Source organism: Sciurus vulgaris (assembly GCF_902686455.1).
Source record: "Sciurus vulgaris genome assembly, chromosome: 17".
In the NCBI taxonomy this organism is placed as follows: Eukaryota; Metazoa; Chordata; class Mammalia; order Rodentia; family Sciuridae; genus Sciurus; species Sciurus vulgaris.
The window spans coordinates 18,205,282-18,230,324 of record NC_136478.1 but is presented as its reverse complement, the minus strand read 5'-3'; the positions used below and the strand labels follow the sequence as shown (position 1 = coordinate 18,230,324).

General features: G+C 39.7%; 1 protein-coding gene and 1 pseudogene across 4 annotated transcripts in view; both read right to left on the bottom strand.

Annotated features, from left to right (window-relative positions):
* GFOD2 (Gfo/Idh/MocA-like oxidoreductase domain containing 2) overlaps positions 1 to 25,043 on the bottom strand; it is a 42,700-nt gene that overhangs the window by 12,995 nt on the left and 4,662 nt on the right. Inside the window, exon 2 of one of the 3 annotated variants that reach the window (XM_079118299.1) lies at positions 1,363 to 1,529. The exons of the other annotated variants lie outside the window; for them this stretch is intronic. The gene's annotated coding sequence lies outside the window, so the exon portion shown is untranslated. The remainder of the gene's footprint in view (positions 1 to 1,362; positions 1,530 to 25,043) is intronic. 3 annotated transcript variants of the gene reach the window in all.
* LOC306648314 (intraflagellar transport protein 20 homolog) lies at positions 4,929 to 10,601 on the bottom strand (annotated as a pseudogene). Its single transcript has one exon. The product of its transcript is annotated as an intraflagellar transport protein 20 homolog (transcript).

The window sequence follows — 25,043 nt, the reverse complement described above, 5'->3', positions numbered from 1 at the left end:
CCTCCATGGAGACTGCAGCAAACCAGTAATATCCACATACTGCTGGGCACCATGGCACATAATGTAATCCCAGACTCAGGAGGCTGAGGCTGGACGACTGCAAACTGAAGGCCAGCTTTGGCAACTTGGTAAGACCCTGCCTCAAAATAAAAAATGAAAAAGGCTGGGGATGTAGCTCATTGGTAAAGCTAATGAGTTTAATCCCAGCATTCACCCCCCTCACAAAAGCTGTCTACTGCAGCTAAGGGAAAGGAAAATGAAAAATGGGTAAAGCAGGGTTCAAAATCCCTATTTTGAAACTTGCCACATCCCCAGCCCTTTTTATTTTTTATTTTGAAATAGTGTCTAAGTTGTGTAGGGCCATGATAAATTGCTGAGGCTGTCTTCAACTTGCGATCCTCCTGTCTCAGACTCATTGGGATTACAGGAGTATGCCACCTCTCCTGACCAACTACATTTCAATTTAATAATAACTATGCTTAGGTTGACAGGACTGTGTATGGTTTTCACTGTCTTCTTTTTTTAACTGGGCCAAATTTTCTACATGAACATATCTTACTTATTGTGGAGTTTTTCTCCTATCTCTCCTTTTTTTTTTTTTTTTTTGAGGGGGAGTTGTTGTTAGAGTACTAGGGATTGAACCCAGGGATGCTCTCCTACTGAGCTACGTTTCCCAGGGTGGACTCGAATTTACAATCCTCCTGACTTCTACTTTTTCCAGTTTGCTGGGATTACAGATGTGCGTCACAGTGCCCAGAAGAATTTCCTTCTTAAGGATGAATATTATATTGTATGTATATCCAATATTTTGTTTATCCATTCTTCTGTCAGGTTGCTTTTACATTTTGGACACTGAATAATGCTACTATGAACATGTGTGTATGTTTAAGCATCTCTTTGTGCCTGGCTCTCAACTGTTTTGGGTGTATTCCCAGAAGTGGAACTGCTTAATCATATGGTAATTCTGATTTTTAATTTTCTGAGGAACTGCTATACTGTTTTCCCTAATAGCTGCACCATTTTACATTTCCAAACAGTGCATAAAGGGTTCTGATTTCCCTACTTTCTCTCCAACGCTTGTTACTTTCTGGTGTTTTTTGATAATACCTACCTATACTGATGGATATGAGGGGGCTATCATTTTCTTTTTTAAAATTTTTATTTATGTTCTTGTGGTAGGGCACACCTGTAATTCTAGCAACTCAGGAGGTTAAGACAGGAGGATCACAAATTCTAAGCCAGCCTCAGCAACTTTTCAAGACCCTGTCTCAAAATAAAAAATAAAAAGGACCAAGGATGTGGTTCAGTGTTACAAAGTACCCCTGGGATCAATCCCCAGTACAAAAAAAAAAAAGCCCTCACCATCTTCTCCAGGCTGACCGTGAACTCCTGGGTTCAAGTAATCCTCCTGCTTCAGCAATCAGAGTGGCTGGGAATACTGGCACATGCCACTGGGCCCAGCTACCATCATTTTCTTTTACAGATCCTCAGGTGATCCTCATGTGCAGCCAGAGCTGAGAACCTCTGAGCTATATTTAACCCAAAGGAAAAAGTATCTAATTTAGAACTATTACAAAATGTCCTGAGTTTTATGTACACTTTTCTGAACCCTTTCACCCCTCCCTTTATTAAGATTAAAAAGACTAATTTTCCATTAAGAGGGAAAGTCTCTGATTAACAATATAACTATTTTAACTTTTACATTTCCTTCAGTTTTTAACATTATTTAAAAATAATTTTATAAACACCTTATAGTCTCTTTATTACTGATTATCTTTTAAAAATCTACTTCTGATCTTGCTCACTGTAATCCCACAATATTTAGTTATACCCACACACTGGAACTTGTTGATATACATGTATATAAATAACATTGCTTGCCTTGTCTCTCTCACGGTCATAGTCTACACATTTGTCAGTTTAACAGAGACATCCCTACTGTAAATGCATCACAGTTAATTATTTTGTTCCCATTCATGAGCAGTAGTGATACACATATTTCCTCCTTCCCCTCTCCTGACATCCTTCTCTCTCTGGCCATTACTCAGCACCACTGTCAGTCCCCTCTGCTCTTGCCCAAGCTCTTTAAATGCTGAAGTTCCTGAGATTCTGCTGCACCCAGCCTCTCCTGGATCCAGGTGCAGTCTTTAGGCCCCTTCTCCTGTCTCGCCCCCTTTCCAAGGATTTACTTTGTATACCAGTGACTTCCAGGTCAGTAGCACAAGCCCAGTTTTCTCTCCGGAGCTTCATACCTCATGAACTGCTACTGGGCATCTCTGCTTTTATTTTTCTATCAGCTCCATAAAACCCACATGACCAAGTATGAACAAAAGCAGTTAAGTGAGGCCATAAGCACATATATTCTTAAATCACTGCTATCCAGGTTCAAATCCTGCCATAACTACTTAGCTGAATGTAATCTTTTCTTTTTTCTCTCTTTCTCTGATTAAACTCAGGACCTTATACATGCTGGGCAAGCACTCTACCACAGAGCTATACCTCTTTTGCATCTACCCTAGACATCATTACACATCTGCATTAGGGGTTAGTTTGCCAGTATAGTTCAGTGTAGTTCCACTTACCGCTTGATCCTACCTGTAGTACATCTGTCTTTGTGAACCATTGAAATAAGCACAACTTGGGTTGCTTCTAACTCCAGACACATCTGCCAATTTTATGAGTCCTTGTTTTATGATTCCACTCTGGTTATGGAATCTGATTTGCTGTCCGCACTCTACCACTGGAGTTTTGTATTAACTATCCTCATTCTTTCTGATGTATATAATGTCTATAGTCTTTCAGTCACCCTTAGTTTCTTTCCTTTCTTTATTTTGGGAGGGTGGGGGTGTACTAAGGAATGAACTCAGAGATGCTCTACCACTGAGCTATATTCCTAGCCCTTTTTATTTTTGAGACAGGGTGAGACAGGGTCTCACTAAGTTGCCCAGTCTGGTCCTGAACCTGTGATTCTCCTGCCTCAGCCTGCTGAGTAGTGAGGATTACAGTGTGAGTCAACATGCCTGGCTTGTCCATGTGCCCTCCAAATTCATGCCCAGGGCACACTTCCTTCTTTCTCAGAGGACATTCTTTCTCACTTTGGTTATATTTGGGTGTATACATATTTAAGCATCAGTTGTGGAAAATAACAGAATAGATCAGAATATTTAATAACCTCTGTTTTACTTCCATTGGTTCAAGGGGCAGCTTCATTAACAACCATAAGGAGTATCAGCTGCCCCTGAGGATGCCAGATGGTATGAAGCTAGGCAGGCTTGAGGACTAGGTATTTCCTGGGCATAGCTGGCAGAGCTGGTTTCTCCTTGTTTATTTCAATGGCTACCCATTCTCACTCCTAAAATTATCCTACTGTTTGCCCCTAACATCCTTACACACACATCTCATATGCCTCTGAAGACCTCCATAAACCCAGGCCTACCAAGCTCACATGAATTCCAGCCACACATGCTGGTCAGGAATGAAGGGTGTAAAGTGCCAGGTCATGGTAAAGGCAGAACAGAGGTGAGAGGCATGGAAAAGGGAGCCACCTTGCCCATTTCAAATCCTGGCTTTGTTACTCACCAGGTGGGTGACTTCAGGAGAAATCTCTTAATCATTCCATGTCTCCATTTCCTCATCTATAAAGTGAAGATAATTTTATTTACCCCATAGGGATTTACAGATTAAATGAAGTAGTATTTGTAAAGCACTCACAATAGGGCCTGGCTCATAATAAATCTTTTATCTATTTCTGACTGGCTTAGATGTCTTTCCGCAAAAGCTGTGTAAAAATATGAGGATAAACCCTGAGCTAACATGCAATAGGCCCAGTAGTGTGTATTGCAACCCTGTTTTACAGTTGAGAAAACAGAGGCTCAGAAAAATTAGGTTTCCAGGATTCCATAGCTGGTTGTATGCAGCATATCTGCCACAGTGTCAAACTTTAAGCAGGTTACTTGGCTTCCCTGAACTTTTGGTGGTTACATGACTGTTTGTCAAAACACATAGCACTGTACACTAAAAAGGGTAAATTTTATTAGTATGTAAATTACACTTCAATAACATAAACCCTGAAGTTCTAAGTCTAAGTAACTGACAAATTGCAGTACACTTAAGAGGAAACCTAAAAGGCCTCACTATCGAAATGCCTGGTGTGGAAGTAGAGATTTGTGAATTAAATTCTGTTTCTCCCAGTCTGAATGAATATCATCTTATCTTCAGTATGTTTGGTCCATGGGGCTGGAGCTTCTACAAAACCATAGGACAGAAACTCATTTCTTACCAGGTGAGGGCCAAATCTAATCTGATACTTGTTTATATGAAGTTTTATGGAATGCAGCCACACCCATTCATTTACATATTACTTTATGACTGCTCAGTAGGTACAACAGGCCATATGTCATACAAAGTCTAAAATGGTCAATCTGGCTCTTTATAGAAAAGGTTCCCTGATGCTTGCTCTACCCCATGGGTTATGTAATGTATAAAGCTGCTCCCCCTCCCATCAGGTGCAGTCATTGTCCCGGCCTCCCAACCCCACTTGTCAATCTGTGAACATCCTAGCTAGCTATCGGTTCATCAGTCAGCTTGCAAGTATCCTTCTCAGATATTGGTTAGTCCGGGGGAATTCAACTGTTTTACTGTAGCTTCCCTGCCATCTTTTCCATTCTTCTGTCTGTCCTACTCACTTTTCTCTATCCTCCTGGCTTTCACATTCTCTCTAGCGTGCGCCCTTTCTTTTCCTTTCTCTTTTCCTCTCATTTTCTCTCTTACCCTGCAGGGAGACACTCTGTTTGCTTAATAAACTCCCTTATGTGATTTCCCGTGTCGGGCATGGTTTGGTGGAAATTTCCTTACAGATTATATGGCTCAGGAGGCTCCAGGAGACAAGAATACAATCAAGAAGGTAGTCAGGATTATGATTAAAACAAAAACACCCCAAACAGTAGTTGGATACTCCTGTAATTCTAGCTACTTAGAAGACTGAGGTAGGAGGATCTTAAGTTGAGGCCAAGCAAGCAATTCAGTGAGACCTTGTTTGGGGTGTAGGTCAGTGATAGAGAGCTCGCCTGGTGGGTGTGTCATGCTTGCCTGGGTTCAATACTCAGCACTGCAGGGGCAGGGGCTGGGGGGGTGACACCTTCCCTTATTGTGTGTAAAAAGTCACAAATTCTAGGAATTCTAAAGTTATTAATTTTTTAAAAATATTTTTTAGATGTTGATAGATCTTTATTTTTGTTCATTTACTTATATGTGGTGCTGAGAGTTGAACCCAGTGGTTCACACATGACAGGCAAGCACTCTACCACTAAGCCACAACCCCAGCCCAAGAGTTAATAATTTATCAGGCAGTTTGCATAGGGGTCAGACCCCAGGGAAGAAGATGCCTATGAATTCTTTCCTACATAAGTTAAATAAAAAGTACAGGGAGTCTTTGATTTTGGTTAAGTTCTTGCGCTGTATCCCAAAAGACCAGGCTAAAAATCCAAATGGAATCACTCACGCTAAGGGTCCATGTCACCAAGCTGAAACTAAATTGTTTATCAGAACTTCTGAGAAATTAGACCCAAATTTCTCAAAACAGGACAGTTGCAACTAACATGATAATGAAGATCTCTCTGCCTTAATCCTTACACAAAAAAGGCAAACAGAAGTAACCTGACAGTAGCCAATCAGCCATTTTTCTATTGTTCTGCCTTCCTGCTACCTGCCTTACAAGGAAAGTAACACTGAAAAAGTAAATCAATCCACTTTTTGTTTATTGTTTCTGCTTTCTTCAGTCCTTTTCTATCTTCAAAACCATCTTCCTCTGTTTGGCTCACTGGGATACTTATGGAATGAAGTGTTACTCAATTCTAGAATTGAAAATAAAGTCAATTCCAATCCTTAGAAATAACTTAAAATTTTGTTCTTTGATACTAAACAATTTTTACAATGTTGGGGGGTTGCAATGTGCAGAGCTAAAACCTGTATTTCCCAGTCTTCCTTGCAGAGAGGTTTGTCTAATGAGATAAACGTACAAGGTACAATTTGGTAGAACTTCTGGAAATATTCTTTAGAGGGGGCAATCTCAACTGGCACACCCTCTTTTCCACCCCTCCTTTCTTTCTTTCTTCCTTTTTTTTTTTTAAGTTGTTGATGGACCCTTATTTTATTCATTTATTCATATGCAGTGCTGAAAATTGAACCCAGTGCCTCACACAGGCTAGGCAAGTGCTCTACCACTGAGCCACAACCCCAGCCCTGCACCCCTCCTTTCTGTCTGGAATGCGTATGCTATGGCTAGGGTTACCACCAGGCAGTGAACTGAGGATGGAATAATTTCTTACCGATACGGGCACTGAATCAAACATTATTTGTAGCCTCAAGAAACTGCACCTCACAAACAAGGCAGGCACTTGAGCAAATATGCTATAAGGTATAACAGAGCAACAGAAACTTGTTTGCTCCACAGGGAACAGCACAACTGACTAACTACAAGGCTGAAGGGGTGTGTAAGCAGGAAAGGCTTCCTGTGGGGGATGATGTAACAGGCCCAAGTTGGTCAGAAAGGTAAGAGGTCAGCTGGGTACAGTGCTGCATGCCTGAAATCCCAGCCACTCGGGAGGCCAAGGTAGAAGATCACAAGTTCCAGGCCAGACTGGGCAATTTAGCAAAACCCTGCTTAAAAAAAGGGCGGGGTGGGGGTTCTTACAGCTTGTAGCTCAGTGGTAAAATGCTTGTTTAGCATGTGCAAAGTCCTGAGTTCAATTCTCAGTACTTAGAAAGACAGAAAGACAGACAAGAATTCACAAAGTCCCTCTAACATAATAAAGACAATGCCTTCCCCTGATGGCTCACTTCTATTCTTCTAGGGTCATTTAGTGAGAAAACAATTTTTTTTTCATTTCGTTGTAGATGGACACGATACCTTTATTTTATTTATTTATATGTGGTGCTAAGGATCAAAGCCAGCGCTACACATGTGCCAGACAAGTGCTCTACCACTGAGCTAAAACCCCTCCCAGAAAGTTATTCTTTAGATGAACTTGAAATGTGGCCCCATGGAACTTCTAAATTATGGATCTGCCTGTGATGTTTGTAATGTTTCCTCTAAGTTTCCTAACCTGTGATAGGTTGTGTGCAAAATAATGACAATAATTCCTTTGCTTTGCTTTTTTTTATACCACTGGGTAGTCAATAGCCTCCCACACTGACTCTGGGTTAGCGAAATTGCTTGCTCTGGCCAATGAGACATTAGCAATATAACACAAACTGGAAAAATATTTGTACATTAGGGTAGCTCTTGCAATGCGTGAGATCTCTGGGGCCATCACCATGTGAAGAGGTCCAAGCCATTCTGCTGGATCAACAAAGACATGTAACCAAATCATCCCTACTGCCCCAGATGACACAGTCAATTGCTAGTTGTGAGAGACAATGACAAGCTGTCTAGTTTCAGCTAGTCAGGTTCTCCCTGGTTTGGATGACCACCCAGGTCATCCAAAGAATCATGAGAAAAACTTTGCTTTAATTACTGAATTTTGAGGTTGTTATATTGCAAAGAGCTGGCACACTCTTACAGAGAATGAACTTCCCCAATTCCTTCAGGCCTTCCTCGGATGTTCTACTTCACCAGCTAAGGCTGTTCTGATTTGTCCACCCTGGTTTGCGAACAACCCCATAAAAACGGGGTCCCCAGAACTGAACACCATATCCTTCTTTTTGTTGGAATTACAGTTCTATTAAGCAGCTTACATTCATTTTACGATGTAGATTAATAATATTCTGACACACAATAGATTTATTTATATGTCCTAATATTCTTTTCTTGTCCAGTCAGGTTTTATTTATTTATTGGTACCATGGATTAAACCCAGAGGTGCTTAACCACTGAGCCATATCACCAACCCTTTTATTTTTTATTTTGAGGCAGGGTGTCACTAAGTTGCTCAAGGCCTCACTAAGTTTCTAAGGCTGGCTTTGAACTTGCAATCCTCCTGTCTCAGCCTCCTGAGTCACTGGGATTACAGGCATTACAACCACACCAGGTCTCAGGTTTTAAAAATTTTTTATAAAAAATATACACATATATATTTTTAGTTGTAGATGGACAACTAAAAATTGTTTTGCCATTTGAAAACAATAGTTTATTGCTTTTCTTTCCAAAGCTTTATGAATATACAAAAAGGATCAAAGTTTATAGACTGCTTCATTCATATTAAGAATGTAAGAGATGAGAACCTGCCCTTCATGGCCACATGACTCATTCCAGTCCTACCCCTTGACTGCATTACTGCCTTCAGAGGGCTGTGTTCCTTACACACAGTCATGACAGGTAGGTTATTAGTCTTGTCACTGAAATGGTACAGAGGTTTTCTGGTTTGTGGGGCTTTTTTTGCCTTTCTGGCAAAATTTTCAGTTCATCTCTAAAAAATAAATTGGTCAATAAATTCATTTTGTTCTGCTTCTACTTTACACAGAGCTTCATATTCAACCTGATACCTTACTAGCTGCATTTTCTTTTCTGCTATTAGTGCTTGAAGTTGGGGCTACTGGGCTTCTCTCTGCCTTGCTTTAGATTTGAGCAAGTTCCAAGCACCAATGGCCTTCATCTTTTCATTTTCTGCTTCTTTTGCAAGTTGCTGAACAAGCTCAATTAGACCAACTATTTTCTGAAACTGGCCAATTTTATCCACAAACTCCTTGCACTTTTCCTTGAGCTCTATGGTCTGCTGGGTCCAATACCCGCAGCTTGTTTAGCTCATCAAAGTACAGGCCTGCTTCACCCACGATGTCCTTGGCCACAGCTTTTTCCCTTCCATGTTCCCTAGAGAAATTCTATTCTGAAGGGGTGACAGGGACAGAGGTATGTCATAGGAGTAAGGGTCAGGAAAGAATAAAGTCCAGTTGCTTGTCATACGTATGGTTAATTCAACACACATTTCTTCTTCTTCTTCTTTTTTTTTTTTAAATAATTTTTAGTTGTTGATGGTCCTTTATTATTTATTTGTAGTGCTGAGAAACAAACTCAGTGCCTCCCACGTACTAGGCAAGTGCTCTACTACTGAGCAACAACCCCACCCCTCAACACACATTTCTTGAGTGCCTACTACATGTCAAGACTCTAGATGCTGGAGTAGAGATGAATGCAACATGGTGCCCGCCCTGCTGATCCTGTAATGCTGGCGCGCTGTGACCCACACTAACGTTGGCAGGCAGGTTCTACTTCTGATTAGCTGCAGCCTGTACATAGCTAGCTCACCTTGGCCTGCGCTACGGAATCTGATATTTATTTATTTTTATGTGGTGCTGAGGATTGAACCCAGTGCCTCACATGTGCCAGGCAAGTACTCTACCACTGAGCCCCAATTCCAGCTCTAAAGACATTTTTAATGGTAATGGTGGTAGCATGTGTCAGAATTTTCTTCCTTTTTAAGGTTGAGAATTATTCCATTGTGTATATATACCACATTTTGATTATCTATTCATTTGTTGGTGGACACCTGGGTTGCATGTTTATACTGCTGTGTGAAAATGGATGTAACAATTATAATTATTTTTTTGAACCAAAGTTCAGTACTTCAGCTTCTTCCTCTAATCAATTTCATTGGGCTTAATTTGGAGCCAATAATAGCTGACTTTTCTTTCTTTTTTTTCTTTGAGAACACACTATGTGTCAAGTGCTTTACAGGCATCATCTGATTTCGTTATTATAACATCCTGAGATAGATACTATTATTATCTTCATTTTAAAGATTAGGAAAGTGAGGCCTCCATCGTTTTGTGGATTGGGTGTTTCCATAAATTACGATTTCACAGAACTGTACTAGCTCTCATTTCTCCTGCATAATGAGATGAGAAGCTACATAAAATGCAATGCACATACCCAAAAATAAACGATATCTATATTTGACACTCCCCTGGGTTAACCAGGACAGTGAATGTACTTTAAAAAACATACTGTTATTAAACACACACACACATACATATACTAAGAATTGGAACTGACCATGATCTCAAGGCCAACAACGAGATGTTTATTGTTTTAGGCAGACCAAGCATAGAGTTAGACTTTAAATGTTTGTTAAATGAAATCATGTATAAACCCACACTTTGTCTAATGTTCAACAGTTCTCTCTCCAAGTATTCAGGGATTGCTGGTTTGATAAGCTGTCCCTTCATTACTCTAAGGAATCATCAGGTTCAATCATCTGTAGCTGGTGCTTCTGTTGCCCTCTAAAAATTGGGGTAAGTGTTTACATTGTCCATAATCTGGTATTTCCCTTTGTTCCACAATGCCTTAAATTTTACTGACAGGAGTGTTACCTATTAGTTTGCTCAGATCCCTGGGATGTAATTCAAATGGACCAGGGGAACTAAACTCATTGACAACTAGTGTTCTACCTTCCCAAACCTGCTTTTTCCAAGTGGGTCTTTGATAAAAGAGAAGTATGTATATGGTAGTTATAGTTTCTGTCATGTTACCTTTTGCTCATCTTTTTTAAAATTTTAAATTCTCCTTAAATATCTCTTGGTATATCTTCAAGAATACTTTTGAGCCAGGTGTGGTACAGCACACCTGTAATCGCTGGGAGGTTGAGACAGGAGAATCACGAGTTCAAAGCCAGCCTCAGCACAAGTGAGGTGCTAAGCAACTCAGTGAGACTCTGTCTCTAAATAAAATACAAACAGGGCTAGGGATGTGGCTCAGTGGTTGAGTGCCCCTGAATTCAATCCCTGGTAAACCCCAACTCCAAAACAAACAAAAAACCCTTTTGATTCCCTTTAAGTTCTTTCAAGTGTTATTTGTTCTGGGATTATCTCTCTTTGATTCTACTCAAAGCTCTTCAGAAACATACAGATAGAGAGGGGGTGGTTCCATCTGAGCTATTTAAAAATGTATCTATAATAGCTTGCTCTGTAACTAGGCTTTTTTAAATTACAAATTTAAATTACAAAATAAGCTTTCTATTTTCAGTTCCAGGTTTTTAAAAAGAACCATTAGAGATTTCTATAGACAAAGTTACTGCCTGTAATACTTTCTTTACTCTGCAAACCACATAAATGCAGTTAAAATTGATTTTCAGCTGAAGCATTCTATCAGTTCAATGGGGAAAGAAACCTTTTTTTTTTTTTTTTTTTAAGCAGTGGGTATTGAACCTAGGGGCACTCTACCACACTGAGCTACATTCCCAAGTCTTTTAAAAAAATTTACTATGAGATTGGTCTCATCAAATCGTCAGCTTCAATAACTACATCCTCCTGCCTCAGGGGCTGGCCGTATAGCTCCTCTCGTAGAGTGCCTGACTCTCATGCTGGAGACCCAGGTTCGAGTCCCCAGCCCTCTGAGATTGTGCAAATACCAAACAAACAAGTGCCCAGCATCCTCCTGCCTCAGTGGCTGGAATTATAAGTATATATCACCATGCCCTAAGAAAGGAAACAATTTTTTTTTTAGTTGTTGGTGGACACAATATCTTCATTTTATTTATTTTTTGTGGTGCTGAGGATCGAACTCAGTGCCTCACATATGCTAGGCAAGTGTTCTATTGCTGAGCTACAACCCCAGCCCTAAAAACGGAAACTAAAAAAGGAAGGTGTTAGAAAAAAACAATAGAAAGAAATGGTGTTGGAGCCAGGCACAGTGGCTCATGCCTATTAATCTCAACTACACAGAAGGCTAAGACAGGAAGATGACAAATTTGAACCAGTTTGAGGCTTGTCTGTGCAACTCAGTGAGACCCCATCTCAAAATAAAAAATAAAGCAGAAAATGGGCTGGTAGCTTAGGGGTAAAATCCCCAGTACCACCACCACCAAGGGGGGGAAAAAAAAAAAAAAGCAAGTGAGAAAGAGAGAGAAATGGTGTTGGAATAAATGGATACCTCTATGGCAAACAATGAACCTTGATCCTTCTCTGGCTACACATGTAAGATTAATTTGAGATTTATCAAAAACAAGAATATAAAAGCCAGAACCATAGAGCTTCTAGAAAAATACATCAGAATATTTGAGACCACTAAGTAAGCAAATATTTTTTGGATAGGACACAAAAATATATTAGCTTATTGATAAGTTGGTGTTATCATTTGGAATTTAAGTGTTCCCCCAACATGCCCATATGGTGAAGGTGTGTGTGGTTCCCAGAGCAGCAATTTTGGGAGGTGGCAGAAACTTTAGAGTAGGTCCTGGAGGTAGGCCTTCAGATCATTGAGGGTGTGCCCTTTAAAAGTTGATTACCCCAGCTATTTGTTATAGTAAAGAAAAATTAACACAACTGAATTTCAAAATTTTAAAGAATTTGTACTCATTAAAAGATAACATTTTAAATAATAGAGTAGTGCATGCCTGTAAACCCACTGGCTCAGGAGGCTGAGGAAGAAGGATCACAATTTCAAAGCCCACCTCCACAATTTAGAAGGTATAAAGCAACTTATCAAGACCCTGTCTTTAAATAAAATATTAAAAAGGACTGGGGATGTGGTTCAGTGGTTAAGTGTCCCTGGGTTCATTCCCAGGTCTTTTTAAAAAATCCCTGGTACCAAAAAAAAAAAAAAAAAAAAAAAGAAGGAAAGGCAGGCAAGTCACAGGCTGGGAAGAAAATTTGCTTGCTAAATGTACACGTAAGAGAATTTCATCTACAGAACTCCTATGAACCAACAATAAAGACAGGCCACTCAATTAAAAAAATTGTCAAGGGGTTTGGGGATGTAGCTCAGTTGGTAGAGTGCTTGCCTTGCAAGCATGGGTTCAATCCCCAGCACCACCACCAAAAAAAAAAAAGTCAAAAGACTGAAACAGTTACTCCGTCAAAAATACAGGAATGATTAATAAGCACATAAAAAGGTATTCCATATAAATGGTTATCAGAGGGCTGGGGTTATGGCTTAGTAGTACAGCGGGGCTAGGGTTATGGCTTAGTAGTAGAGCGCTCACCTAGCATACATGAGGTCCTTGGTTCGATCCTCAACACCACATAAAAATAAAATAAAGGTATTGTGTTCACCTTCAACTGAAAAAATTTTTTTTACATAAATAAATAAATAGTTTTCAGAGACACTGAAATTGAAAGCACACTGAGATACCCACCAGAATGGTTAGGATAAAAGGATTGACAACCAAAGTGTGGAGAGGACATGGAGCAGATGGACCTATCATACTTCCTGGAGGGAGTGAAAAAGAGAACAAATTGATAGTTTTTTATAAATTTAAACATACATGAATCTAATTCAAAGTAACTCCACTAGTAGACATTTACACAAGAGATGAAAACATATGTATGTTCACAAGAGAATTTATACAAATGTTTATTTATAGCAGCCTTATTCACAACCAGACCAAACTGGAAAAAAACCCAAATGTTCATCAATAGGAGAATGGATAAACAAATTAAGGTGTTGTCACAGACTGAAATATAGTATGGCAGTAAAAATGAATTAACTAAAAATACATGCAGCAATATGTATGCATCTTAAAAACACATTGAGTGAAAGATGTCAGGCACACACAAAAACAAAACCCATACTGTAAGATTCTATCTGAAGGAGAGGAACAGGCAAACCTTATTTATAAGGACAGTAATATGAAAGTGGCAGTGGATGAGGAAGGAAAAATTAAAAGGACACAAGGAAGCATGTTAGAGAATGGAAATGTTCTCCTTCCTGAGTGGTGCTGTGAATACATAGTGATAAAATTATCAAAACTCATCAAATTGGCTATTTAAGATCTGTGCATTTAGTTGTATGTAAATTATACCTCAGGCATAGAACAACCTATTTATACCTTGCAAATTCAGGCTACAGTTAAGTCAAATAAATATGTGTGAATTAAAAGTCTCTTTCCTTTAAAATAGAGCAAAATACTGTAAGCTTAATTTGGAGGAGTATTATCAATATAGAGACAATAATCCCAAGTTTTCTGGGAAAGTAACTTCAAGCTAAGGTCCAGAGACCGAGTTAACCTTGGCACTTGCTGAGGGCAAATAAAGATGGCATTTTAGCCAGGACTGGTGCCACACTCCTGATATTCCACCAACCCAGGAGGCTGAGACAGAAGTATCACAAGTTCAAGGCCAGCCTGGGCAATTTAGCAAAATGCTATCTCAAAATAAAAATATAAAATGACCAGGAATGTAGCTCAGTGGTACAGTGCTCCTGGCTTCAATCCCCCATTGTGGGGATGGCAGGAGATGGCACTTTCCCCTAACCAGCATCACACTATTCAGTTGCTGAGCTGCAGGGTTAGGAAGTCCTCAAAGACAGTTTTGTATCATTAAATTTAAGGATGGTCGTACAGAAACTGAGTATCTCTGTTTGTGGTTATAGCTATACAGGTTGGGTAATAAGGCTTGGCACACCACAAAGGTAGGAAGGCCTAATTTAATGCCCAGTCGCTCTGTACCCAAAGGTCATTCAGAGACTTCACAGAACCAGAACCACAACCAGAGTTCTCTAGCAATTGTAGCCTGCAAGAGCTCTACATCCTCTGGACAACCCTCCCTCCTCTGAGGTACAGCCCTATTCGAAAGGGCCAGTGCCAAGAGACTTATTTGAGACTTTTCTATGGATGAGTTTTTTTTTTTTTTTTTTTTCAGTAATTATATCCTAATATAAATTGAAAGAAAATAAAACCCTATGGCCAGAGGTGAGTGAGGTCAGGGCCCTAGTTAGCATGTAAGACAGGTCTTCAACTTCATTTTAAAATAGACTTACATTAGCTGAGCTGATTATAGACTGTGTTTCAGGTGATTATGTTTAAAATGACACCTGTAATTTATTGAATTGTTTGCAGAAATTCACTAATATATATTTTATTTATTAAGTACTTGTTATGGGCCAGGACTAGGCAAAGCACAGGATACTTTGGTGAGCAAAAGAGATACAGCTTTTGCTTACATGGAACATATGGTCTAGCAGGAGAGATAAGACAATCAAATAACCACATAAGTATGTCATGACAATTTGAGATAAGTGCTATAAAGGAAGGGAACAGGGTGCCATGAAAGCATTCAGCAGGACATAAATTAGCCTTACTTAAAGACATGCTAAGTGATATATGTGTAATGCACTTGGAGTTCCATGTGAGAAAGGTACCATCGTACTCCATCATTGAATTATAGTAAAAACACTGACACTGGTAGTCTAGTAAAGAAAAAAGCACAGCAGCCCAATGTCATTTAAAAGTCAGTTTGTGCTGGGTGCCATGGTGCACACCTGTAATCTCAGTTATCCTTAAACCGAGGAAACCTTGGCAATTCAGTGAGATCTCATGACAAAATAAAAAATAAAAAAAAGACTGGGGATGTAGGTCAGTGATCCCCAGAAAAGTATGTGTGTGTGTGTGTGTGGGCGGGGGGGAGCATTTGCAGATTGGCATACACTCCCCTTCCCCAGAACAGTTCAAGCTTCAACCTGATAGCACTTCAGTATAAAACAAGCCCAAAAGAGGTAGGAGGGAAAAATAAAATGAAACCCTCTTATGATGCTCTGTGTTCAGGTATCAGACTGAAACCCTTAGATTTTTGGTTGTAAATCACAATACAAATAACCAGTCTTCAGCTACCTCACATTTGTCAAATACAATTAAATGTCGCTAAATCCAAGGTCAGTTGTTTTAATGCTCATCCCACTTAGACCTATCAAGTGGCATCTGACATGGGATCACACACCGACATGGTAGGTCCCACTCTACATGAAACAGTCCTGTTCACTTGGCTTCTAGAACACAAATATTTCCTGATTTTCCTCCCACCTCTGGGGCCACTTGTTAGTCCCCTCTGCTAGGTTCTCCAGATGACAAAAGTAGTAACAGTGGCTCAGCTCTTATCCATTTCTCTTTTCTATTTATACTCCCTTGGTGATTCCATTCCATCTCATGGCTTTAAATACCATCTATTCCCTGATGACTCCCAGTCATTAGCCAGGTCCTTTCTCTCAAGCTCCAGACTGGTATAAATAACTGCTTATCTGACACCTCTCTTGGATGTTCAGTGGCACCTATAACTTAAAATGTCCAGAACTAACCCTCTATGTCTCCCCCATGAAAGTATACTCCTTCCACAGTGGCTTCACTTTGAAACTGATAATGGTTGGGGGTGGTGATACACATTTAAGTCAGATCAAGACACTCCTCTGCCCAACCCTCCAAAGGCTTCCCATCTTCAGAGTAAGGGCCAAAGTTCTTCCACTACAAGGTCTACATGATCTGTCTGCATCCCCATGTTCTTTTATTTTTCTGACTTTATAGCCTACTCAAGTCACAGTGGTTCACTACTGTATGTATCTCAAACATGCCAGGTATGCTTCTGCCTCTACCTGTGCACTTGCAGTTAGTTCCCTTTACTCTGCAAATGTTCACTTGGCTTTCTCTTTCCCCCTCTTTCACTTCTTCTGGGTCTCTACTTAAATACAGCTTTATAAGAAATGGTTTATGTTTACAATGTTTGTCTCCCTCTCTCCATCCCTGCCAGAATACATGCTCCTTAGGTACAAGGAATTGATGTTGTTCTTGATTTTGTTCACTATGTTCCTAGTGCCTAGAATAAGGCCTGATACATAGGGGGTGTTCAATAAATATTTGCTGAAAGAAACAAGATTTCAGACCCTGTTCCTGGCAAAGGTAATCCACTTAACTGAGACACATATACTGAGCTAGTCAAAACTGTATGTACAATTCAGTAGGGTCTTGGGATATGTTTACAAATGTAATTAAGAGATTCTTTATGTCCCTAGCCTAAGTAGTCTGGAGCAAAAAATATCTTAGTGGTTCAGGAAAGAAAACAAGCAACAGATGATAATAAGCTTAGGATCAGGAAGATAAGTAGCTGCCCTGTCTTTTGCTAAAACACAGCCTGACAAAAGGTACCCTCAACCCAGAACCATCTCTTCAGCTTCCATCCTTTCTCCACTTGACATGACCCACGCTCATTAGTCACCTCAGTTCCCTTATGATCAAATTTCCCCTCGCTTAAAAAAGAAGCATACTGGGCTGGGGATATAGAGCTCAGTTGGTAGAGTGCTTGCCTAGCAAGCACAAGGCCCTGGGTTCAAATCCCAAGTACCACCAAAAAAAAAAAGCATACTATATGTCAAGCCTTGAAGAATCACAGTGACCAGCACCTAGAGGCTATGTTTAGTCAAATGTTAACAGACAGATGTGAAGGGAATGTGACAATAAACACAAACAAGTGCATGACTCAAACCTAACCAGTTCATAAGGAACCATATGGCTGTAGTAAAGCCTCTCTGACCCCAAGGCCATTCCATCACCATACACCATCAACTGAACAACTTGGTGTCTCTTGAATTCACCCACTGTCTTGTTTCCTCAAAGATACCCAATGGTTCTCCTGGTCCTGATCATCTCCTTCACTACTTTTAAGTGCCCCTAGAATAAGTCCCAAATTCCCTGATGGGACTCACAAAGCACCTCCTCAGCATGGGTAGGGTATGTCCCACCTCACTATCTCAGCACTTTCCCATGACACTTGCACTTGACAGGCTAACAGCTGCCATACCTGACTCCTTCAGTCCTGCTTTGAGACTTTGGTCCATGCTGGTTGCTCTGCCTAGAACAATATTTTCTGACCTCCCCTGTGAACCGTTGGATTTTCGCTTAAACACCACTTCTTCAGAGTGTATCTCAGCTGAATAAAGTGATTCTGCTCAGTTCCCATAGCAGCCTGGGTATTGGCTTTCATGGTGCTCACCGCACTTTTTTAGGCTCACCCATCTATTGTCCTTCAAGATGCTGCCTGTCTTACACATTATTGTGTCACCAAAACGGAGCACAGTGCCTGACACAGAGTAGGTGGTGAGAAATAAATGAATGTGAGAATGAGCAAGTCAGATCCAAGTCTTTGAGGATGCTGCACTGCCTAGGTTTTTCCTGCCCAATTTCTTCCTTATCTTACTGAATAAATGATAACGTAAATAAATGATAACGTAAGGAAAGGGAGGAAGAAAAAAACAGTGGAAGGAATCTGACTTAACTTTCCAATGTTCACATACTACAGTGAATCTCACTCTTATATATATCCTTAAGACACTATTTTTTTAAAAAATATATGTAAGTTAATCAAAAGATCAGTAGAAGAAAGGGAAGAGGGGGGCTGGGGATATAGCTCAGTTGGTAGAGTGCTTACCTCACAAGCACAAGGCCCTGGGTTCAATCCCCAGCACCGCAAAAAAAGAAAGGAGAAAAAAAAAAAAAAAAAAAAAAGAAAGGGAACAGGGGAGGGTAAGGGTAAGTACTAGAGACTTAATTGGAGCAAAATATACTCCATACCATTTAGTTTATGTCAAAATAATGTTATGTATAACTATGTTTACATAGTTATGTATAACTAATGTTATGTATAACTATTATGAACCAATAAAAACGATTATTTAAAAATCTCAAAGGTAGCTGGGTCTGATGGCACACACCTGTAATCCCAGCAGCTTGTGAGGCTGAGGCAGAAGGATCACGAGTTCAAAGCCAGCCTCAGCAAAAGTGAGGCGCTAGGCAACTCGTGAGACCCTGTCTCTAAATAAAATACAAAATAGGGCTGGGGATGTGGCTCCGTGATCGAGTGCCCCTAAGTTCAATCGCTGATATCTACTACACCCCCCCCCCCCCAAAAAAAAAAACATCTCAAAGGTATAAGCTACCTGAAGAGTATAAACTACCCTGAATGGTACTGTGGAACACCATCATCACCCTAAGACAGGTGCACCATGACTTAATGTCCAATTGCAAAGGAATCTTCAATACAAAAGTATAATTCTCACATGGTAAAGGAGATAAAGTAAAAATTATAAGGGCTGGGATGTAGCTCATTCTTAGCATATTTAAGACTATGGGTTCAATCCCCAGCAACCCCCGCTTTCCCCCCCAAAAGAGAAACGAAAAATAAGAAATGTATAGAAACATATAAAGATCAATTTTTTGTTTGGTAAAAACCAGGAATCTCGCCAGGTGTGGTGGCACATGCCTATAATTCCAGTGGCTCAGGAGGGTGAGGCAGGAGGATGGCAAATTTAAAGCTGGTCTCAGCAACTTAGTGAGACTCTCAATGACAAGACCCTGTCTCAAAATATTTTAAAAAAGGATTGGGATGTGGCTTAGGGGTTAAGTACCCCTAGGTTCAACCTCTAGTACCAAAAAAACAAATGAAACAAAACCCCACAAGAGGGGCTGGGGTTGTGGCTCAGTGGTAGAGTGCTTGCCTAGCACGTGTGAGGCACTGGGTTTGATACTCAGGACCACACACACACACACACACACACACACCAAAAAATAAATAAATAAATAAATAAATAAATAAATAAATAAATAAATAAATAAACAAAATGGAGTTATAAAAAAATGTTAAAAAAAAAAACACAGGAATTTGTTGAAAAATAAACAGTAGTATCTTCCATGTGGCCTTTAGAAAGTCACATAGTGAGAATTAATTAAGAAAAAAAAAAAAAAAAAGAATTCATTAGGGTTGGGTGCAGTGGAGCACACACCTGAAATCCCAAAAGGCTGAGGCAGGGGAAGATCCCAAGATTCAAAGCCAACCTCAGCAATTTTGCAAGGCCCTAAGTAACTTAATGAGATTCTTTCTTAAAATAAAAAGGGCTGGGGGGCTGGGGCTGTAGCTCAGTAGCAGAGTACTTTGCCTGGCATGCGTGAGGCACTAGGTTCACTCCTTAGCATCACATAAAAATAAACAAATGAAATAAAGGCATTCTGTCCTACAAAAAAAAAAAAGGGCTGGGATGTGGCTCAGTGGTTAAGCATCCCTGGGTTCAATCCCTGGTACCACCCCCCTGAAACAAAACAAAACTAAACAGAACTAAACAAAAAGAATTAATTAGGAAAGTGTGTCTTACTCTCCCCTAGTCTTTCTTCTGGCCTCCTTGACATCCAGAATTGAGCCAATATGGCAGACAGGCTAACAACATTAAACAGCAGAGCTGGATTCAAAGAACAAAGATAACCACACCTAATTATCAGAACCCAAACCAGGGGCAAATTCCTAGCTTAAGAGTTCCAAACTACATGTTCATGCCAGGGGGACTACCTCTAGTAGGGTCAGTAAGGTTATAACTCCTCACTAACCAACTCGTATTTAAAAGCCTGAAATGGTAACACAAGCACTTTCAGATACGTGTGGGATGTTTCTCCACCTGCATTTAAGTTCCCATTGAAAAATAAGAGCCAAAGTAAAGAAACAGGTATTGAATTTAATAAATTAGTCAGGATAAATGCTTTGCCTGGATTTCAAAGACCCAGAGACTCTATGGAGAAAGTTTAGTTTCCTTATGATTTAAACAGTGGTTACACAGACTCCATCATATGGTTATAGATTTCTTCTGCCTTCCTACTGACAGAAAAAACAAACAGGGAAGCGGGGCCTGGTGGTGCATGCCTGTAATCTCAGCACCTCTGGGGAGGTCAAGGCAAGAGAATCATGGGCTCGAAGGCAGCTGCAGCAAGTTAGTGAGACTATAAGCAACCTAGTGAGACCCTGTTTCAAAATAAAAAAATAAAAAGGGAACTGGGATTGTGGTCAGAGATGGAGCACTTGCCTAGCATGTGTGAGGCACTGGCCTCAATTCTCAGTACCACATATAAATAAATAAACAAACAAACAAATAAATAAAATAAAGGTCCACTGATAACTAAAAAAGTTTTAATAAATAAATAAAATTAAAAGGGCTGGGGATGTGGTTCAGTGGTTAAGCACTCTTGAGTTCAATACCTGGTACTGAAAAACAAAAACAAAACCAAAATTCCATAAGCAGGGCAAAGAAAATAAATGCTATTCTCCAGCTGTACAAGCTGACATGTCAGGGAACTTGCTAGGCATCCATCACAGATTCAGAGCAGAGACACCAGCTCCCCACTTTACCCACCTCCACATATGTCCCAGGAGTAACCCAACAAGACTAAGGACCTGGAGCATAATTACACAATGTACAAAAGGATCAGTTAAATCAGGTCATAAAGAAGTAAATTCAGGGCCCGGGAGACAGCTCAGCTGGTAGAGTGCTTGCCTCCCAAGCACAAGGCCCTGAGTTCGATCCCCAGTACCGCAAAAAAAAAAAAAAAAAAAAAAAAAAAGGAAATTCAACACTCACAGAAGTACCTGGATCACAATTAGGTTTAAAAACCAAAAACTTTATCTGATGGCAGTAGGAAAAGCATTCATCTATCATATATATCAGCTCTTGTTTTTTTTTTAAACACGGCAATAACAACATTGTTTTTCTGATATTGCTTTAATAGTGATAGCAGATTGACACCAACTTGAGAATTTCATCCTCTCTCTCTAAGCAATTTTATCTAATCTTTCAAAATCATTATGACCTCTACAAAAACATTCCTAACTTTAAATATCCAATTCTGGAAACTTGGTCCAGTTTCAGCATCTACTGGAAATAACCTATCTGGATAACTACTAGCTTCTCCAATCCAAATTCCTCTTTCTCTCAAACATGAATTCCTTACTGTGCTTCCCCTACCACCACCCCCACTTTTTTTCCTTCCCCAGCACAGAGGACTAACTCCAAGGCCTCATGCATATGCTAGGTAAGCACTGAGGTACATCCCTAGACCTTTGTATTTTTATCTTTTGAGACAGAATCTCACTAAGTTGCCCAGGTTGGTATCAAACTTGGGCTCCTCCTGCCACAGCCTCCTGAGTAACTGTTTCTGTTTTTTGTTGTTTTGGATACTGGGGATTGAACCCAGGGGTGTGTTACCATTGAGCTAAGTCCCCAATCCTTTTTACTTTTTGTTTTTGAGACAGGGTCTCAACTAAGTTGCTGAGGGTCTCACTGAATTGCTGAGGGTGGCCTCAAACTTGTGATCCTCCTGTTTCAGCCTCCTGCTACAGCATTGCTATAATTATAGGAATGTTCCACAGCACCCTGAGTACCAGAATTATAGGTGTCAGCCAGTCTCATATGGGAATTAATGTAGTATAGTGAAGATAATAAGTCCCTGAAAATTCACATTTTATGGTATTTTGGTAACATTCCACATAATTTGGAAATTCAATAAATGCATTTTTCCCCTTTTTTTCTTTTCTTTCCTTCTTTTTTTTTTCCTTTTGGCAGCACTGGGGAAGTTGTCATGCTAGGCAAGTTCTCTACCTAGCCCCTTAAATGCATTTAAATGTTTGTGTGGTAACATTCTTAAAATATCATTAAGCTGAAACAACGACATTAAGCTGAAAGGAGAAACAAAGAAAATGACTTTGAAAGAATAAACACCATGACCAGGAGTAAAGACCAAGGCTAGGAGAACCAAAATGACTATTTAAATACAACAATTTATTCTAAAAGTAATATTGGATAAAGCATACTATGTTAAATCATTTCTCCCATGCTCCAAAATACAAACATCATTCCCTTAACACAGGAACATGAATGTAAAAGGCTGAAAATTAAAGGGAAATACAGCTGATCTTTCTACCATCCTCATTCTCCCTGACAATCAGAGGATGCCTGGCAGAACAAATGTACCACCTTACATGTTCCCAGAGTTATTCTAGAAGAGCCTCTAAGATATGATAATCATTTCCTAGCATGAGCCCCCATGGGGCTGCAGAAAGCACTAATCATATGGAATATCCTTTGCTTCATCATGCTGTCCATTAGTAAGCACCAAAGAAACATTAAGGGTCAAAAACCTTTCAACAAGAACCAGAGAAATAGCAGTCTGAGGATGCAGTATAAGATCATATAGATGGGTGCAGTAGCCCACACCTGTAATCCCAGTGGCTCACCAAGTTCAAAGGCAGCCTCAGCAACTCAGCAAGGTCCTCAGCAAGGCCCTCAGCAACATAGTGATATCCCGTTTCAAAATAAAAAATAAAAAAGGGCTGGGGACTTAGTGGTTGAACACTCCTGGGTTCAATCCCTGGTACACACATGTACAACACACACACACACACACACACACACACACACACACGAGAAAGAAAAAAATATAAATGTAGTGACGAGGGTGGGGATAAAAAGTAAAGAGAGAAAGAAAAGAAAAATAAAAGGAAGAGGGAACTGCATCAAAATAGAAGAAAGATCAGTAGAGCAGACCAAGGAAATTAAGGAGGAAGATAGGATGGGAAAAGAAAGAACAGTGGATTGATTCTTACCAAACATTCAAATGTGTATGTATGGATGTGGCAAGGTGGGTCCTGGTATTGGGTGTATCCATGGGACACTAATTAAAAAAATAAATAAACTAAACTATAAATGGATTGAAGAGGGATTGCTGGAGTGGAGGTGGGGAGAGGAAAGTTGGAGAATAAATAGGAATAGGTTGTGTTCCATGCTTTTGTGATTATGTCAGTATGTACCTTGATGTTGTATGTAACTAAAAAGAATTTTTAAAAAATCAATACTGGAAAAAAAAGATCATGCAGTCACCTTTTGATGATGCACAGGTAATGCATTATCTAAGTAACCTCATTCCTGTTTAGTTCACTGACATCTGAGATAGGAAACACCAGTTCTGCCCAGTCTATGCCATCATTTTTCTTATCTACACACACATTTTATTTTATTATTTATTTATTTATTTATTTATTTACTCACTCACTTTTGCTATGCTGGGGATCAAACGCAGAGCTTTTCATACACTAAAATAAGCACTTCACCACTGGACTACACCCTAGTCCCCACATATCAATTTAACAGAATGAGAAGTGGAAAAGGCCATCAGAGAGAAGAGTTCAATGGTCTCATTTGTACCAGCCAGAAACTTTTAGAAGGGTTTGTTTTTAAAATTATAGCTGGATCCTGAGGTGCTCACCTGTAATTCCAGCAGAAGGCTGAGGCAGAAGGCTTATAAATTTAAGGCTAGCCTCAAGACTTTGTCTCAAAATATAATAAAAATTAAAATTAAAAATAAAAGGGAACTGTGATGAGTCTCAGTGGTAAAGTGCCTTGGGTTCGATACCTAGTGTGTGTCTCACACACACACACACACACACATTCTCTCTCTCTCTCTCTCTCAGAAAATTACCATTTTCTTATGTTTCTTTTGGTGCTATTTTCACATTTGTTTGATATACTTGTAATCACACTGCTTCACAATCTTATATTCTGAATTTTTCCACAATTTTGACATAAGCATTTTTCATATTATCATAGTAGTTCTTAAGGGTTACATGATGTCACTGAATATATGAACCAGCTTTTCATTTCTCTAGTGCTAAGACATTGAGGTCATTTTTGTTTACTGCTATATATTATACATAAGAAATTGTGGGGCTGGGGAGATAGTTCAGTTGGTAGAGTGCTTGTCTTGCAAGCACAGGGCCCTGGGTTCGATCCCCAACACCACAAAAAAAGAAAAAAAAAAAAGAAACTGTGGTTCAGAAGTTACATGATTTGCTTAAGGTTACCATTCTAAGTCAAATATAATTGTGAAAGTAAATAATAAAGATTTTGAGGTTACAAAATGATATGGTAAAAACCCAGCAGAATTGTCTAGGGTTCTATTTTGGGGTTATCTATTCCTTTTCTTTCTTTTTGGTACCAGGGTTTAAACCTAGGTGTGCTTAACCACAAAGCCACATCCCAACCCTTTTTATGTTTTATTCTGAGACAGAGTCTTGCTAAGTTGTTTAGGGTCTCCCTTAATTGCTGAGGCTGGCCTTGAACTTGTGATCCTGCTGCCTCAGCCTTTCCAGTCACTGGGATTACAGGCATACACCACCACACCTGGTTTGGGGTTATCAATTCTCATGAGAAGTTGAGAGCTGACAATTTGGGACAGTTATTACAGGCCAGAAAAGAAGCATGCACTCAGTACTCAGTTCCCATTTTTAACAACCTTCATGTATCCCTTATCCTTTTTTTTTTTTTTTTTTCCAAAAATACCTTTATTTTATTCATTTTATGTGGTGCTGAGGGTCGAATCCAGTGCCTCACACCTACAAGGCAAGCACTCTACCACTGAGCCATGATCCCAGCCCCTCCCTTATCCTTCACTATAGAAGACTGACAGAAATCTTTACAGAAGCAGTTCTTGGTAAAGTTTTTGAGAGATGATGGGCAGAATAAGCTATGCTCCCTGCTTTCT